The sequence below is a fragment of the Cololabis saira genome, chromosome 21 (genome assembly GCF_033807715.1).
Source record: "Cololabis saira isolate AMF1-May2022 chromosome 21, fColSai1.1, whole genome shotgun sequence".
In the NCBI taxonomy this organism is placed as follows: Eukaryota; Metazoa; Chordata; class Actinopteri; order Beloniformes; family Belonidae; genus Cololabis; species Cololabis saira.
The window spans coordinates 19,806,386-19,824,525 of NC_084607.1; the positions used below are offsets into that span (position 1 = coordinate 19,806,386).

The window sequence follows — 18,140 nt, forward strand, 5'->3', positions numbered from 1 at the left end:
ATGTTTTTTTCCAGGATTCCGATTGGCTAGCATTGACTTTATGCTTCTCGTTACACTGCCCCCTGCAGGTTTGGCTGCTCATAGCACCTTAACAGCGTTTTCATGCGGGTTCGTGTAAACGAGGATGTTTTTGAAAACGTAGAGGGGGAAATATCAGTTTTTGTAAATACCCGGCTATGTGTAAACGTGGCCTTAGATTTAAAGAAAAATTTAATCTAGGGGGTAGAGGCCACTTTTGGAAGTACTTACAAATTAGACACTGTGTTAAAAAGTGAATAATGCTTTGTTGCAGAAAACCCAGGCTTATGTTGACCAAAGCGGCAAAGATTTGGGTTTAAGAATACATGACACTGAAAAGAAAATGATGGAAACGAAGAATCTAATCTGTGTCCTTAAGGAACAGCAAGCTGAACGGTAACCTACAAAGGCCTCTTGTAGGTTACTCCATCTTTTGTATCACTCGCTTTTTGTTCAGCTCCATTTAAAATTTTTAGGTTTAAAATTTGATGCCATGAAAGCAAAAAAATAAGATTTTGATAAATTTTCTTGAAGAGCAGGATTTTCCAATGATATCGATCCCGCCTCATTTGATGTGTCACTTTGTTTTAGTTTAGAAATTTGGCTATTTCAAAAAAGTATGTAACACTCACTAAATGTATTGTACAGTTTTGAAAATGTACAACAATGATCAGAATCAGGATCAGAAGTAGCTTGATGTATTTTATGAGTCTAAAGTTTAAAAGATCAGAATGTATATTTTGAATTTTTTTCTAAAGTTTATGCTTTGTTAATGTCTGTGTTGCTTCTGAAAAATCTAATAAAAATTTCTGAAATAAAAGCTCTCTGTCATGGCTACATTTTGTTGGTGTTTGGTTTGTTTTTGGAAGGCTCTGTTTTCCTTTTTCCCTCCACCCCTTTCTCTCTCTTTGGCAGCATGTGCAGCGGAGGGCGTGGTCAGGCTGGCATGCTCAACGAGGCACACCTGGTTCTCATCCCAGACAATCTATAAAGCCTGGCGAAGACACCACACCTGTGCCAGATTATTCTGTTGCAACTGGTAAGGTAGTAGCTTCAGTTACTAGTGACTTTTGTGTACAGTCTTCACTCTTAATCATTCCTGGGATTTTGTACAGATACCGGGGTGTCTCTCTGCTCGTACCTGATCACTCTGCGTGTGCTTCAGCGTCTACCCGTGCTCAGCCCTGTCTTCGTTCACCTGCCTAGTTCTCTCGCTTTTGGAAACGCTGTGTTTACCAATAAACACGTTAAAACTGACGTTGTCTCTGTTTCTGCATTCTGGGGTTCCAAACACCAAACCGATACGTAACAGCTCTTATCTCATGAGAATCAGTGTGTTAGGCTCGGGGGAAGGAGGGTGGACCCAAATGCAGGACGACACGAGCAAGGTTCAGAATTAACAAGTTTATTAACAAAATGCGCTCCACAGGAGGGAAGGAAGACCAACACAAAATCACAGACCGAAAAAACGTGGCTGGAGAAAACTACAAGAAACCAGGGCGCAATCCGGAAAACCCATGGCTGGAAAGTTCAACAAAAGGCGCAGACCGGAGGGAAACTCACGGCTGGAAAAAGTAATCCCAAAGCTGTCCCGACAGAGCGGGGTGAAATCCAAAAGGACCCAGGAAGGCAAGGTCCACAAACGGGAAGCTAGGTAACAGCAAGGCAAGTCCAGGAAAACGGGCAGAGTGCGGGGCTCTGAGCAGGAGAATAATCTGACACCGCAGCTTGTGGGAGGCAAGTGTCTTGTTGGGTTCTTTATAAAACATCAATAGGCAAGACCGGGTTTTTGTTTCTTCACTTTACTCATGCACATAAGACACTGCCTTTCCCATGATGCCTTGCAACATACAGTATAGGGAATCCCACACGCGATCTCCCGGGGACAGGTGAGGGAGATTTCTAGCCCTGTGTCTGTGATTGTAATTGTTCACGTCCATCAGCCTCCTCTCCCTCTCCCTCCTCTGTACTGCTCGGAGGTCTGGGATGGCTGGCTCGAGCACTGCAGGAAACGAAGGTACCATGGTGCGCAGCCTCCGGCCCATAAGCAGCTGGGCTGGACTGAAGCCGTTACTCAGGGGAGTGCTTCTGTAGGCTAGCAGTGCATGCTTTCTTCAGCAGGTTTTTGATGCTTTGGACGGTGCGCTCGGCCTCACCGTTGCCTTGAGGTTATCTCGGGCTGCTCGTCACATGCTCAAACTCGTACTCTGCTGCAAATGCTGACATCTGGGCACCTGAAAACTGTGGCCCATTGTCTGTGATGAAAGTCTCTGGTATGCCATGCCTGGCAAACATGGACTTGAGGTGCACGATGACATAAGCACAACTAGTCGGGCTCAGCTGTGCAATCTCTATGTACCTAGAGAAGTAGTCCACAACCAGTAAGTAATTAGTGTTATTTAGTGTAAACAGGTCGGCCCCTACCTTCTGCCATGGCCTGTCCGGCAGCCTGGTAGGCATGAGAGGCTCGGCCACGTTGCTTCGTTCCTTGACACACGCAGCACATTTCAGCACCAGCTCTCCGATCTGGCTACTGAGGCCTGGCCACCACACTGATTGTTTGGCCCACCCACGACACTTGACTATCCCCTAGTGCCCCTTGTGTAACTTCTCTAGCACATTATTCCTCATCACTGAGGGGCTAACTAGTCTAGTCCCCCGCAATAACAGTCCATTGTGTGTGCTGAGTACGGCTCTTTCAGCCCAGTAGGGCCTCACCAGAGTGTCCAGTCTGCTGCGATCTGGCCAGCCCTCCGCGCACTGTCTCATCACCTCGGAACAGATGCTGTCTGCGCTCTGCTGTTTGCGCAGCTCTGACAGGTAGGCCTTGCTTGCTGGCAAGTTTGACAGCATGTAGTCCCTATAAATGTTTGTCTCTTCCATCAGGCCATCGCTGTCTGTGACTCCATCTGATTTCAGCGGAGCACGTAAGAGTGTGCCTGCAGTCGTGAGGCTCTTCCCTGGAACGTGTGTGACGGTGTAACTGTATCGCATGAGTCTCATCCTGAATCTCTGTATTCTAGGAGAGAGTGTGTCCAGTGCCTGTCCACTTAGCAGGCTCACGAGGGGTTTGTGGTCAGTCTCCAGCTGAAAGTGAATGCCAATGATGAAGTCGCCAAACCTTTCACATGCCCAGGTCAGGGCCAGCGCTTCCTTCTCCACCTGAGCGTACCTCTGCTCTGTGCTCATGAATGCTCTGGATGTGAATGCCACCGCCCAGGTGCCCTGATACTCCTGAAGAAGAACCCCACCTAGACCGTATGATGAGGCGTCGGCTGAGATTTTCAAGTTTTTGTTCGGGTCGTACAGCTGCGGCACCGGGGTGGACGACAGCTCTTTTTTGAGACCGTTGAATGCTTTTCTTTGCTCTGAGCCCCAGTACCACTGGTTCTTTTTTGATAGCAAGTCCCTTAGAGCTTTGTCTTTTTCAGCTAGGTTTGGCAAGAATTTGCCTAGCTGGTTCACCATGCCCAGGAAGCTCCTAAGCTCGCTGATGTTCTGTGGCAGATCCATCTCTCGCACAGCGCATGTCTTTTCCAGGTCCGGCTGGACTCCCTCTGGCGATATGATGTTTCACCGTTGTCTGGTTGAATACACACTTGGCCGTGTTCAGAGTGATGCCTGCCTCCTGTGCCTTTTTCAGAACTGCATGCATGCGGGCATCATGCTCAGTCTGCGTGGACCCCCATATGAGTACATCGTCCATGTGGCAGACGACTCCTTCTAGCCCCTCTGTCACCTTCACCATCCGGTTCTGGAAGTGTTCCGGCACTGACGAGATGCCAAATGGTAGGCGGTTGTAGAAGTAGCATCCGAATGGGGAAGATAAATTAAGAACTTTGCCCCTGAGAGCATGCCTAGAGTCTGATCCACTGACGGGAGGATGAACTTTTCCCAGCATACAGCTTCATTCAGTGGAGAGAGGTCGACGCAGATCCTGACCTCATCTTTAGCCTTCTTTGGTGCCAGTGCCACCACCATGCCGGAGCACCACACGGTTGGTTCCTTTATCCGGCTGGTGACTCCGAGCTGCTCCATGCGTTGGAGCTCCTGCTTTACTTTTCCCATCAGAGGCAGTGGGACACATCGTGGCACTTTCAGAGACACAGGCTTGGCGTCAGGTTTGAGCTTAATGGTGTATGGCTGTTTTACTAGTCCTAGCCCATCACACAGCTCCGGGTAAGTCTGCTTTACTGAGTCCATGTCAATACTGTCTATCCTTGCTACCAGCCTGAGGTTGACTGATGCAGGACGGCTCAGCAGAGCTGTGGTCAGGTTTCTAATTACGTACATGTCCTCTGTGGTGTGCTTGTCTCCGCAGTGCAGCACTTCTCTGGCCACCCCAAGTACAGACAATGGCTTATGCCCGGGCCCAAACAGTGCTTTGTTGCCCGGTGCTAGGCTGCTAGATGCACCCCCACATATCTGTCTGTATACCCGCTCGGGTATGACAGTGACGTCAGCCCCAGTGTCTATTTTGAAATGCACTTTAGTGTCTCTGATCGTCACGTCTGCTGTCCATGCCTGTTTGCCTGCGTCTACTATGCCAAGGAAAATGTTCTCCTCTGTGTCTTCTGACACTGCACTCACACACTTATTAGACCTACACACTTTACTGTAATGTCCGCATTTCCCGCATTTATGACAATCTGCATTCTTTGCGGGGCAGTTGAAACTCGCATGAACTGGTGTGTTACCACATCTCTGGCATGACTGTCCTGCCGCCTGTGTGTGGCGCCTGTCCTTGGCCTGCTTAGCCGGCTGTTTGCTTTTCCAGGCTGGCATTTTTTTCTCTTTGTTGCTTTGCTTGCGTGCATCTTTTCTCCTCGAATGTCTGTTTGTTGCCTTTTAATGCCCTCTGCTTGCCTGACCATGTTGATGGCTTTCGCTAAGTCCAGTCTATTCTCCATCTGCATTCTCTGCGAGAGTGCACTGTCTCTAATGCCCACCACAATCCAGTCACGCAGCAGTTCCTCGCGAAGTGCACCATATCCGCAGTCTTCAGCGAGTGCATACAGAGCGGTGATGAACGAGTCTGCAGATTCTGTCGGTCCTTGCGCTCGCATGTTGAATTTGGCTCGCTGATATATCACATTCTTTTTAGGCACGAAAAAGTTTATAAAGCCTTCCTTCACGGAGTTATATTCCAGTATTTGTTCATCCCTTAAGCGTAGCCCTCTCAACACGTCGTCTGCCTCATCTCTCATGCAATATATCAGCGTATTCACCTGATTTGCTTGGGAAGTCTTGTGCAAGTCGCTGGCCACTCGGAAGCGTTCAAAGTGCCTAATCCACTTTTCCCAGTCCTGTGGCTTCGAAAAGTCGAAGGATTCGGGAGGGTTTATCGAGAAAGTAGCTGAAGCCGTAGCACGTGCTTGAGCCTGTGGAATGGCCTGCTGCACGTGCGCTGCCACTGGTTCCTGCTCCTCTTGCGACATGCTTTCTGACTGACTAAACTTTCTTCTTTTTCTCGTACAAACACACTCCTTTCATACCCTTCACTGACGAGCCACTTCTGACACCATGTCATGTTGGGTTCTTTATAAAACATCAATAGACAACAAGACCGGGTTTTCATTGCTTCACTTTACTCATGCACATAAAACACTGCCTTTCCCACTATGCCTTGCAACATACAGTATAGGGAATCCCCGGTTAGACAGCCCCCTACTGTCCTGGCATATAATTACACATAACTTACATCACAGCAGGCTTAAGAGCAGGCTGGGTGATGAGGCTGAATGGTTGTCAGGTGTGTAGAGAGTGTTCAGGATCAGCTGCGGGTGCTCCGGCCAAGCCACACCAGGCTTTTGCGCCCTCTGGAGGAGGAAGGGTGTGCCAAACCCTAACACAGTGATGTTGATGATCCAAATTTGCAAGAAGATTGGTGCTCTGTATGACTTTGAAATGACATATGTAAAGGAGGGCTGTGAGTTTTCTGCTTTGTTTTACTTTTTTTTATTTAAATTTGGGGAATAAGTGCTCAACCTGACAATCACAATTAAAAGGATCCATGAGAACTTGTACCAGTAATACTGAATTTATAATGGTGAGAACATTTTGACCTGCCGTGCTACAAACTGTAAACTTAGAAGACATATAAGACATATTGTTGGGGCTCCGCGGCCCGGTCGCGCATTTTTTGTCAGGTGGTTGTGTTGAATGTCTAATTTGTATAAAATTATGCATTATACATTCCAAATAAAAACACTTTGTACATGTTTTTTTGTCAAATTACTCTTTTTTTTAATTTATTTTTTTTAAATATTTTTATCCCCGATTTTTTTCCCATTTTTCATCACCCAGTTCTCTACCTACTGTAACAGTCCTAACAGTCCTGTGCTCTACCTAACAATCCTGGGCATTGTTCCCCTGAGCTCCCCTGAGCAATGCCCAGGGGCCTCATTTATAAAAGAGTGCGTAGGATCCACACTAAAAGTGCACGTAAAGCCAAAAGCCGAAAATGGCGGGCGCAAAAAAAAAATCCGGATTTATAAAACCGCGTGCACGCACACTTGCACGCAATGTTCGCTTTATAAATCACAGTCCAGCTGGAAGGTTGCGCAGCTGAATTCGCCTCATACCCCGCCCTCTACACGCCCACTTTTTACCATATATATGGGCAACGCAAAGTAGTATTTGCATATAAATGAGCCAGCTGAGCATGCGCAGCGGCTTCCTGCAGCCTGTTTGTGCGTCAGGATGAATGAACGTGTCGAGCCACCGTGCCACTAAATTTCACGGAGACTGAGAACGAGATGTTGATGAGGTGGAGGACAGGAAAATGACATTATTTGGTGGTCACAGTAAAAGTAGAAAAAGTATATAAATAGTATAAAATAAAGCGAGTGAGTGGCAGCACGGCGTTGCTGCGCTAAACGCCATGAGTGCCCTGGCACAACAGGGGGGACATGTCCCCCCGTCTTTTCAAAATCATGTTTTTGTCCCCCCCACTTTTTACAGTTTAAAAACTAGCGGTAGGCTCAGCCTGTAATTACAAATCATCAAGACACTGTGCGAAGGCGATGCGAGAACGGCTTCGCACAACGGATCGGCTTTTTAAATCCCAACCTTTGCGTAGAAGGTGGCTTGCGCATCTTTCAGCCCTGTTTTGTGCGCAAGCAAGCTTTATAAATGAGGCCCCAGGACTGTAGCTGCACTGAGCTCAGGTCTCCTCCTTACTTGAGTAGTGAGCAGGCTTCTTTTCACCAGACAGGGTGGGGCTTCTCTGGCCGGACGTAGCGCGTGGAAGGATCATGTTATTCCGGCCAGATCCTCCCCACCCCATCTGGCGCCCCGGCTGGCCAGAGGGGGCATGTATGCATGCCCAGGACTGTTGCATGTTTTTGTGAGGGTAGCTAACATTAGCTACCAAGGGAACATGCAAACTAAACACAGAAAGGCCCTTTCGCCAACCCCACCCAGGGTGTGGGCGCTGAAGTCATGGGGGAACTAACACGCACTTCAGCGCCCACAGTGTCCCCGGCGGGAATCGAACCCAGGACCTTCTTGCTGTGAGACGGCTGCACTACCAGCTGCACGGGAGGCGTTTGTTGTTGTAAACGTCATCAGATCGGCCTTGTCTGAACTATTATTTTCCGATCTCTGATCAAAACCGATAGGCCATTATCGGCCCGATACCGATCAGCGGCCAATCAATCGGTGCATCTCTATTCAATGCAGACCTGAGGCATCGAGGTGGAACTGTCCAGTACCAGCAAAGATTTGCCCTACAACGCAGCTTCCCTCCATCAAATTGCGGACGGATGAGGACATGTTTCGGCTGTCAACAGAGTCGAGCTGAGGATTATTGCACACACTGTTACAGGTGTGGCAGCAGCAGCGACCATTTCCTTGCTGGATGTCGAGCAAGAGGACAGAGACAATTTGGGGGTGAGCCTTTAAAGGGAGGGAGGTCATTCGTACGGGACAGGGACTGACCAATCACGCAGCGAGGTCCCAGCAGTGCGTACACTCTGGACAGAATGGAGAAGGGGTAATTCTGAAACAGTGCACGACCTGTAAAAATGTATTTTATTGTTCTAGAACATGTCAAGTTGATAATTGGGCTGCACACAAAAAACACTGTAAACCTTTCTCATGTATGACTGCTAACGTGACCTCAAAAAGAGAAAAACGAGCTAACAGAGCCCCATTAGTTGGATAGAAACACATGGTTGACTGCTTCATTCAGGGTGAAAGGGTTCAAGCTTTGTGGGAGTCAGGTTCCCAATTGACAATAATTGACGATTTATGAAAAGAAGTGACATTTTGGATGTGACGCTGGCCCTAGACATAAAAGCAGAAAATGGGGAGAGCATGCCATATACAGGTTGGGTTGAGATAAGTTTTAGGTTAGCTTCCGGGGCTGCAGCTAAGACAGAAGTCATTGTTCCCACCCTTGTAATGAAGGGTGGTAAACTTGCTCAACCAATCATTGGCTCGAATGTAATTAAAATCATTATTGACAGTGAAATGAAACAATCAGGCTCTCCTCACAGGGAACAGCTAAACAAAACAGTGAGAGCAGCATTCCCAGGCCACACAGACACTTTCGTAAAACAAGTAACTGCTGTTGTTGAGCAAGTCTGTGTTAGACAAGCAAATGAGTATGTGGTCCAAACAAAAGGGGAGCGAGTCAACATCCCCAAACACCAGTCAGTTCAAGTTGAGTGTTGCGTCCACAGGGACTCCCCACAGGAGGATGCAACACTAATCTTTGAGCCTGATGTGAATCCACGCTGGACGGAGGGACAGAGGGCCATAAGCCACAACAAATCACCTCATGGCTGAAGAGGATCAAATTAAGAGTAATGTTTTGGACGCACCTGTAAATCCGAGTCACCTCAGCGAGCCAGAGCAGGAAGTAGTTCGCCAGATGTTAAGAGAGGAGTCTGCCTCCTTTTCAAGAACAGATGATGATATTGGCAGCATAGACAAATTACAACTTTCCGTGCCATCAGGGATTTATGGCAAGAGAGAGCAGACCACTGGCCGCGTTTGTGACACCATGGGGTCTCTATGAGTGGATTAGGATTCCTTTTGGTCTTATGAATGCTCCAGCTGCCTTTCAACGCTGCATGGAGGATTGTTTGGAAGGGCTGAGAGATGACATTTGTATCCCTTATTTAGATGATAACTTGGTATTCAGCAGAAGCTTTGAGGATCACGTCGAACATGTGAGGACAGTGCTACAGCGGCTACTTCAACATGGTATAAAGTTAAAACTGCGGAAATGTGAAGTGTTCAGACGTGAGGTCTGCTACATGGGGCGCATCGTGTCTGTGGAGGACAGTAAAATGGACCCGACCGACACTGCAGCAATGAGAGCTTTAAAGGAGAAGAGGCCACAGACTGTGGGAGAACTGAGAGCAGTCATGGGACTCCTGAGCTACTACCGGCAGTACATGAGAGACTTCTCCCGCATCGCCGGCCCTCTTTATGCTCTGACAGAATTAGACCCCAAATAAGACAGAGACACAAGGACAAGAAAAGTAAAAGGAAAGTTTAAAGGGACACCTTCACACAAGCCGATCACATGGACTGATCAACATCAACTGATACTGGAGAGACTGATTGATTGCCTGGTTGAGCCAATCCTTGGATTCCCAGACTTCAACAAATCATTCATCTTACACACAGACACGACACACCAAGGTTTGGGTGCTGTGTTATACCAAGAACAAGACAGCAAGCTACATGTCATAGCCTATGCATCACGCACTTTGACTAAAGCAGAAAATAACTATCAACTTTTCAGGGAAACTTGAATTCTTAGCATTAAAGTGGGCTGTTACTGAGCATTTCAGAGACTACTTAAATTGTGTTTTTGTATTTTGATTGTTGTACGGCGACCTTGAGTGCCATAAAAGGGGCCAAACAAATTAAATGTATTATTAGGGTCCGAGCACTTACATTGCGAAGGCCCTTTTTTATCTGTAGGAATTTATTTTTTATTTTTTTTCCACGTTTTTTTTCCCTCCTTCTTCCGACGAAATGAGGGCCTTTTGCCCCCCTAAACGTGCCCCAAAAGTACCAAATTTTGCACGCAAGCCAGGCCTGGCCCGAACCGTAACATGCACCCAGGTGTGTTATACATCAAAATGTGCATCTCGATCCTGCGACGATGCGCATTACTTTTCTCAATCAAAAGCTTTACCATGGCGACGATAGACGCCAAAAAGCGCGCCCCCCATTCATCTGATTGGTTCATATTTGATAGTTCCCCAAAAGTCATCTTTTGCACGCAAGCCAGGCCTGGCGATAAATGTGATATTTCATGGTTTGCATTAATGGGCGTGGCCTAATTGCTCAACAGCACCCCCTAGAAAACTTCGTGCCTCAAGCCCCACAATATGGTTTGACGTACATGCACGAAAATCGGTACACAACTGTATCATGTTGCAACTTAAAGAAAAGTTTCTTGGCGCCATGGCCGAAACAGAACAGGAAGTCGGCCATTTTGAATTAATTGTGTAATTTTGACGCAATTTATGCCATTTCTTTGGCCGTTTCTTCACCCGAACCGTAACGTGCACCCAGGTGTGTTATACATCAAAATGTATTTATTAACAAACAGTGCAAACGATGACAAAAGACAGCATCAGTATGTGTGTGTGTGTGTGTGTGTGTGTGTGTGTGTGTGTGTGTGTGTGTGTGTGTGTGTGTGTGTGCGTGCCGTGTTTGAGTGTAAATAAGGTGATGTAAATAGGTACATAAATTGAGAATATTGATAATATAACATAATTTGTATAAAATATTATAACATATAACCAAATTATATCACCATACTATTATATATTACAATATAATACTATAGTTTAACATCCCAAGAGATTTCATAACAATATATCATGATAATGCCAGACATAATTATTAGAGTTAGAATTGGTCATTTATGTTTTGCAATGAGGGGTGAGGTCTTTCTTTCTTTCTTTCTTTCTTTCTTTCTTTCTTTCTTTCTTTCTTTCTTTCTTTCTTTCTTTCTTTCTTTCTTTCTTTCTTTCTTTCTTTCTTTCTTTCTTTCTTTCTTTCTTTCTTTCTTTCTTTCTTTGTCTTTGACAAGGCTTCACAAAGCACTTTACAATGTTTGTAACTCACAAACCTCCACACTGGCCTCTTGTTGTATATACAAACTCTTTATACTTTATGTGATACTTTTGTTCCTACACTCAAACGCTGATGAATCTGTTCGGAGGCAACATAGGGTTCAGCGTGATTCCCAAGTTTAGGTTTTGACAAGTGGTGATCTTTCAGATTGATTTGAAAACATTCTGGTTGACAACAAAACTGATACAAACAATAAAAAGCCTCACGTGTACAATCACATGTAAACATTGCCAGCTGGACACTTTTTAATAAATGTCGAAATTCAAGGAGCTTAGCAGAAATAGAAATGGAGAAACACAGAAGATTAACCCATAAGAAATCATGAAACACAGTTATACAGATTTGAGAATAATGTGTTAATGTGCTAAGATGACCATATTAATGCATATATATGTGGCTTTGGGTTTTACCAAACTTGCGATTAACCATTAATATATGGAGGCATGGGGTGGGGACCTAATGCAGAAGTTAAAGCTCTGGATCCACGTATTTTAAACCATATGATTTCTTTCTTTTTTCTTATTTTCTTTTTTAAACATTCATAATTAAGTTATAATTATTAAAGGGATAGAGAAAAAGCACTTCAAGGTCAAGCTGTCATGAAATGAAGTCATCGGAAGTATTATGTCTCATCTCACATAAGAACATGTGAAAGTTCAGGAAACCTATCTCAATCAACCAAATTGTCACACTTTTGATATTTGTCAAAACTGGTCAAATGTCATTGATGGCCATGTTGTTGAAGTCGTTTAAGTAGGTATTATTCTTGGATTCCAATGATACCATGTTTAGATGCATTTTCTATTTATTTGTGTCGGTTGAGTAAAACCTAATTGTGTTGTAGAAAAGCTTGTTTCAGGTTGTTGTGGAGGTCACTCATTTTTTATGACAAAAACAATGAAATACCTCTTTAGCATCCCCTTACAATCATCAAATCAGAGAGAAAACTGCAAGGGAAACAATATATACAGAGAGGTTTTCTTTGCTGTAGGAGAGAAGGAGAACATCGCATTGGTAGACAAAAGCCTGCAAATAAACTAAACTATGTACATATTGTTCAATATAGTATGTCATTAATTCCACACTATTTTTTTTAATATTTCCTCCATTTCAATTATTAAATGGAGGAATATATATATATATATATATATATATATATATATATATATATATATATATATATATATATAGTTTAATTAATAGATGTCACTTTTCTCTGTAAGCAAAAAAGTGCCTAATGTAATAACAGTTGGCCAGTAGAGAGCGCTGTAGTAACGGTATGTAGGTTTTTACTAATGTCTTGGTTGTTAAAGATGATGGAAAAACGAATTTCCTCTGAGTCTCAATGTGACGAAGGCCCGTCACTGAGGACAGGCAGCACATGGCATACCCAGTAACACACATTAAAAATGGTCCCTCATATTCATTGTTTATTTGTCATTGTGGTGAGTGCACGCATCACAATAAAACAACAATTGACAACATCACCTACAGTCATATATATATTCCAAGAAACCGTCACAGTTTAGTCAAGTCAGGGTTTTTTTATTCATACTCATCCTTTTTATTTTTTACTGAAGTATACTAACTGCTTTTCATTAAACATTCAGTACAATTTAATAAAAGAAAAAAAACCCAACAAACTATTTATGTGGTTAAAGAAGACAGAAAGTTGGCACAAGTATGTGCATCTGTTTAAATACTGTATGTACAATTCATGGATCAATTTAGAAAAAGTCTGAATTAAAACTGGGTAACACTAATAATGTATGAGTCAGATAGTTGATTGTATTACGTTTATTCGTAATATAAGAACATGTGTAAGTTCAAGTTGTTTATCAATTCTCACTTCCTTCCTCATCCAGTGACCAGTGAGCCTTTTTCTTGTTTCGGAGGTTTGTTGAGGATGATTCCCTCCCGATACTCAGACTCTTCGTCTATCCTCATGTGGTGAGGGCTGTCGAGAGGGTTGAGCAAACCTGCGTACTGTAGGTCCTTGTGCATTGGGAAAAACCACTTGCGGTACTGTGGACATTCCATGTACTGTAGTACTTTGGCAAGCTGAATACATGCTCGGCCCTTCGTCCCGACGCCTGTGAATTCTCCTTCAATGCTCTTGGCGTCCTCGCCTTGCTCATCGAACACAACGATCTCATCAACAGAAAAAACTACACAAGCTCGAGCGACCGGTCTGGCTAATTAAGTACGGAGTTCAGGCGACTGAGCGTTGTCGGGAGCCGGGAAGCGCTACACTTACTGTGTAAGCACGACCTCTTTCGGTCTGGCTTTCTTCAGGTTTTGCACTTTCTGAAGCCTCTTTCTGCTTCTGCTTTTCCAACTTCTTGATGATTTTGGCCTTTTTCCATTGCTTCTTGTTCTCCTTTAATTCTTCTTTCCTTTTCCTCCAGTCAACCTTTTCCTCCGCCTGAGGACTGGCAGAGTTTGAGTCTTGTACTGAATCGTCGGCCGACATTTCTACAAACCACAACACGCGACAAGTTGAACAACCAAAAAAAAACAACCTTTGTGGCCAGAAGCCTTTAACTGCCAAGCCCCTTCCTCTGGACCAAACCATAATTAATTGGAAATCGAGTAAAAGTAACTAACCAAAGGCAACCGGCAAACATCAAAAACATTAGAGGCTCTCTACAATGGCGCCACAAACAATACCACTACCTCCTATCAAATAAATCCTCAAATTATACCACAACACTACTTAATAGAATAATAGCCCAGCCACACATGGTATGCCCCACTATCAGCACACCTGTGCAGCTCTGGTTCACTCAGTGACTGTGGAGGAGAGAGACAGCAGTTAGTATACTTCAGTAAACAATAAAAAGGATGAGTATGAATACAAAAAACCTGACTTTCCTAAACTGTGACTGTTTTCTTGGAATATATATGACTGTAGGTGATGTTGTACAGTAAATGTTCAATTGTTGTTTTATTGTGATGCGTGCACTCACCACAATGACAGAAAGAAATAATGATTATGAGGGCCCATTTTTAGTGTGTGTGACTGAGTATGCCACCAATTTACATTAAATCAAATAATGTTATATTCACAATGTGAGTTCCCTTTTTTTTTACAGTTGCAAATCTCTAGAAAATAGTCAGGAAACAAACTCCTTCAAGGTCTTTCTTCAGTTATTAAAATAAAAGTCAAAGGTTTTGTTTCTTGTTTAACTTTTCCAAGGTTGTGGGCCAAATACTATTAAAGGACTGGCCTCTAAAGGTTTTTGGTCATTATTTTCTGATGTTGAAGTTTAGGAAGACACATGGAAATCTCAATACGACATACTAGTAAATTTTGAGTCATTCAAGCATGGGTTGGTCTTGCCGGATAATGTTCTCAGTTGCTAATGATGACCATTTATGGCTATATTTTTTACTCATTTATGTAAATGTACAGAGGCTTCGCCTCAGCATTGTGCTGTAGAAATATCAGATTAAGGCAGTTATAGAGGTCATTTATTCCTTGCTAAAAGAATTACTGCCCTCTTTAATATTCCCTAGACTCTCCAACACTTCTAACTCAGAAAAATATTGCAGCATAAATTAAACAAAAATGGACAGAGTAGAATTATTGAAGGTGTTTAAGTTATGCAGAGTTGTTTCGACTCTGCATAACTTTACAACTGTACATTACAAATGCCAAATCATTTGATTTCAGTTTGTGAAGATGAAAGTGTTATCTTTTTTTTTATGTTTCACTAAAGATGATGATCAGTGCACATATGTGTACGTTAACATGATATTTATTATTTCCTTATGTTTTCACTCAAATAAAAGCTTACAGTGTATAAGGACAATAGTTGTGTTGAAACATCAACCCTCTACGTCTGGATTTAAATCTTTAAAAGATGGACGACAAAAAAGACTGAAGGTTAACACAGAACCTGCATCATATGGGACTTTAACACAGTATCTCAACCAGTTTGGACTGTAAACAATTTTTGGGATACTAAAGTTATTGTAACAGTTATGCGTAGTTATTTTGATATTTTCTTAAACCTGACATGCAATTGAAAACTGCACAAGCACCATCCCCCCTGGAGTCTTTTAAAGCTGAACCAGCTGCTAGTGAAGAATCAGCTCCCTCTATCCCACATTTCTCTGTGACCAATTCACATCACTTGGCCATATTTTATTTAACACATAATTGTATAGCCCCCTCCCTGCATCCCCCTGCAAATCATTTGTTCACATGTGGGAGAAAAGAATTAAGAGCAGATGATTGCTCCTTTCCACGCTTTCCTTCCTCCCCTCACTCTTCCACACATCTGATTCAAGTGGCAGAAACAGGTCAGCCTTTATTGCACAGTTTCTCTGATCAATTCTTCATTTCATACAGTACCCGGCATCTCAGTAGAAGAGATTCAAAAGAGCATAGATTAGGCTTCAAGCAGGTATAAAGATGAAGCTTTTCCTGTTTTGGGCTACCCTCCATGGGCAAAATCATTCATTTTTTTCACAAAAACATAATTTTCCCCCTCTTTCTTTGTGCAAATCTCTCTGATCCCATCTTCCCTCAGGTCCCTATTGCAGCCGTATGCGCTACCTTTTAAATGATATTCTGTACCTCGCTTAGCCAGTAGAGAGAATCGAAGTGTGGCTCTGTTTCTGCAGACCTCTGGAGAGGTGGCTGTGCCCTGATTGTGCTGAAGAGGCACAAGATAACAGAAACACAGTTGACAGGTCTCTAAATGGGCATGATGCTGTTTGTGCCCATGCCAAGGAAGGTGAAATGTCTCCTTTCTGCAAATGTAGAAGCTCCCAAAAGCCTAAAGCAGTCTGTACTGTAAATCCCGTTATAATAAATAATGAGTGTTTTACATCCACAATAATAAATTAGTTATATGGCACATAAATTACTAATGGGGGAAGGAATTGAGCCTTGTGAAAAAAAGGGGGGGGGGGGGGACACCTTTGCAGAGTGTGAGCTGCAGCTATAAATCAGCTGTCTAACACTCAAGTTGCCTTTCTTTCTTTTGTTCTTTTTTATTTTGTTTTATTGAAAAGCACCTAAACCATTAGGGTCTTCGCTGTCCTCTGAACCCATCATTTCTCAGCTTCTGATGAAGCAATGCATGAAACACAAATTCAGAATTTTTCACTGGCACTTATAGTGGCAAGAAGAAGTATGTAAATGAACTGGTTTTCCATAATTTACCATAAAACCTGATCTAATCTTAGCTTAAATTGATAACACATGAGCAACTGCTTTCAGAAAAGGTTATTGAATTCATTAGTTATGTATTAAAACGTTTAGAATCAAATCTACAGTTCTGGGAAAATGTGTTGTGATTTGATGGAATAATATAAAGTTTAATTATTTGGGATGACTCGACAGTACTGTCGATGCTGCCGAGAATTCAATCACATTGTCACATTTCTGTTCTTGTGTAATATTCTGATTTCTTTTCTTTTATCTCTTAATCGTCCTATTTTCAGTGAAAGTATACGAACTAAATGAGGTATTTAAGTTGCTTTCGATTTTATGTGATCTTAACTTGATCTCTACTGATTTGAAGTGACTGTATAAAGTTTGGTGTGCATATCCTGCACGAGATAGTCTGCAGTCTAGGGGAAAATTAATACAATTTTCAGATTTTGTTAATGATCATTCCTTTTTCTGCACATCTGTTTTAATTGTAATCAAATCACATGTAGTTGTCCTTGTGCACTGATGTTAGCGACCAGTAGTCAACCATGAAAATGAGGATGGAAAGACAGAATGAATATCAGATACTTAGTATCACAATTTAGCATGAGCGAAGGCCAAGCGGAAATAGCTAAAATCTAGTAACTGGACTAAGGTAGGCGTGTTCCAACTTCCAGACCTGTTTATTTAGCTGATTTACTCATTATTGGATCAACCAGGTTCAGATGGAGTCACTTCATGCTAACACGGTGCGTTGCAGGGGGTTGAAAAAGAAGCTTCCGAAGCACTCTTCAGAAAATATGTGGGTGATGTCATGGAGGTTTGTCCAGTACTTTTGATATATTCTGTAGTATGGACAGGGTTTTTTAATGTTTTGTTTTCGTGACAAAGGCATCAAACCGCCTGTATCATATGAGATGTGTAAAAAAAGATAACAGAAATAAGGCCAACTTGGCATACAATTGAATTCAATTCCCTTCAATTCAATTAATATCAAAGGAAAGAGATGCTTTCAAATTTGTAGAAATTGTCCAATTCTGTTTATGATGAAAAGAAATAGACATTGCTTTGGTCTCTGCTCAGTTCAAATAAAACATTTTTTTTCATTTCCTGACAATCCAGAACAAATGAGAAACAGTTCCTATCCTCCTCTCCGATATTTTATCTGTATATGCAATGTGTTTCCTGCTCCCTAACATTCATAATAGTTGTGGAAGAAAAGTATTTTAGTTAAAATGAAATAAACATATCTGAACTATTCACACACTGAACAAATAAATGATGCCTCTCACCCAAGCCAGCAACAACACCAGAGATCTGAATGCGTCTTCAGATTGTGTTTTCGAGTGTCAGCAGAGTTCATTAGCACATTCTAGCTGCAGATCCAGTCCGTTCACACCACATGGCAAATTAGACTCGGCAACCAAACCCAACCCCCATTTCCAGCTGCACACGAGTCCAGTCACATGCACTTAAACTATATGTTCATGATATGCAACTAGACATATAAACAATAAGTCAATCAGCTGTAGAAAGATACAAGTTAGTATCAAAATCAAACTACATGAACCCTGTCCTCTCTGACAGCAACCGTAACCCTCCTTTTATCCTCTCTCATCTGCCACATCTGTCTCCATCATTTATATTTATCCCTTTATGTCTTTATGTCCTCAAACACCTCTTCCTCCTCCACTGACAGCCTCTCACCTGCAGACTTTACTCTCAGCTTCCATCCCTCCCTCTGTCTTTTCTCCACGGTGTCCTTGCTCTCTATCTCTCCTCCTCTTTCCTCCTCCCCCCGCTGCACTCTCGACTCGCTCCCATTCCCCCCTGCTCTCACACTCAT

General features: G+C 43.1%; 1 pseudogene; it reads right to left on the reverse strand.

Moving 5' to 3' along the window:
• Positions 1–10,535: 10,535 nt before the first annotated feature.
• Positions 10,536–18,140, reverse strand: LOC133421544 (putative methyltransferase C9orf114; annotated as a pseudogene).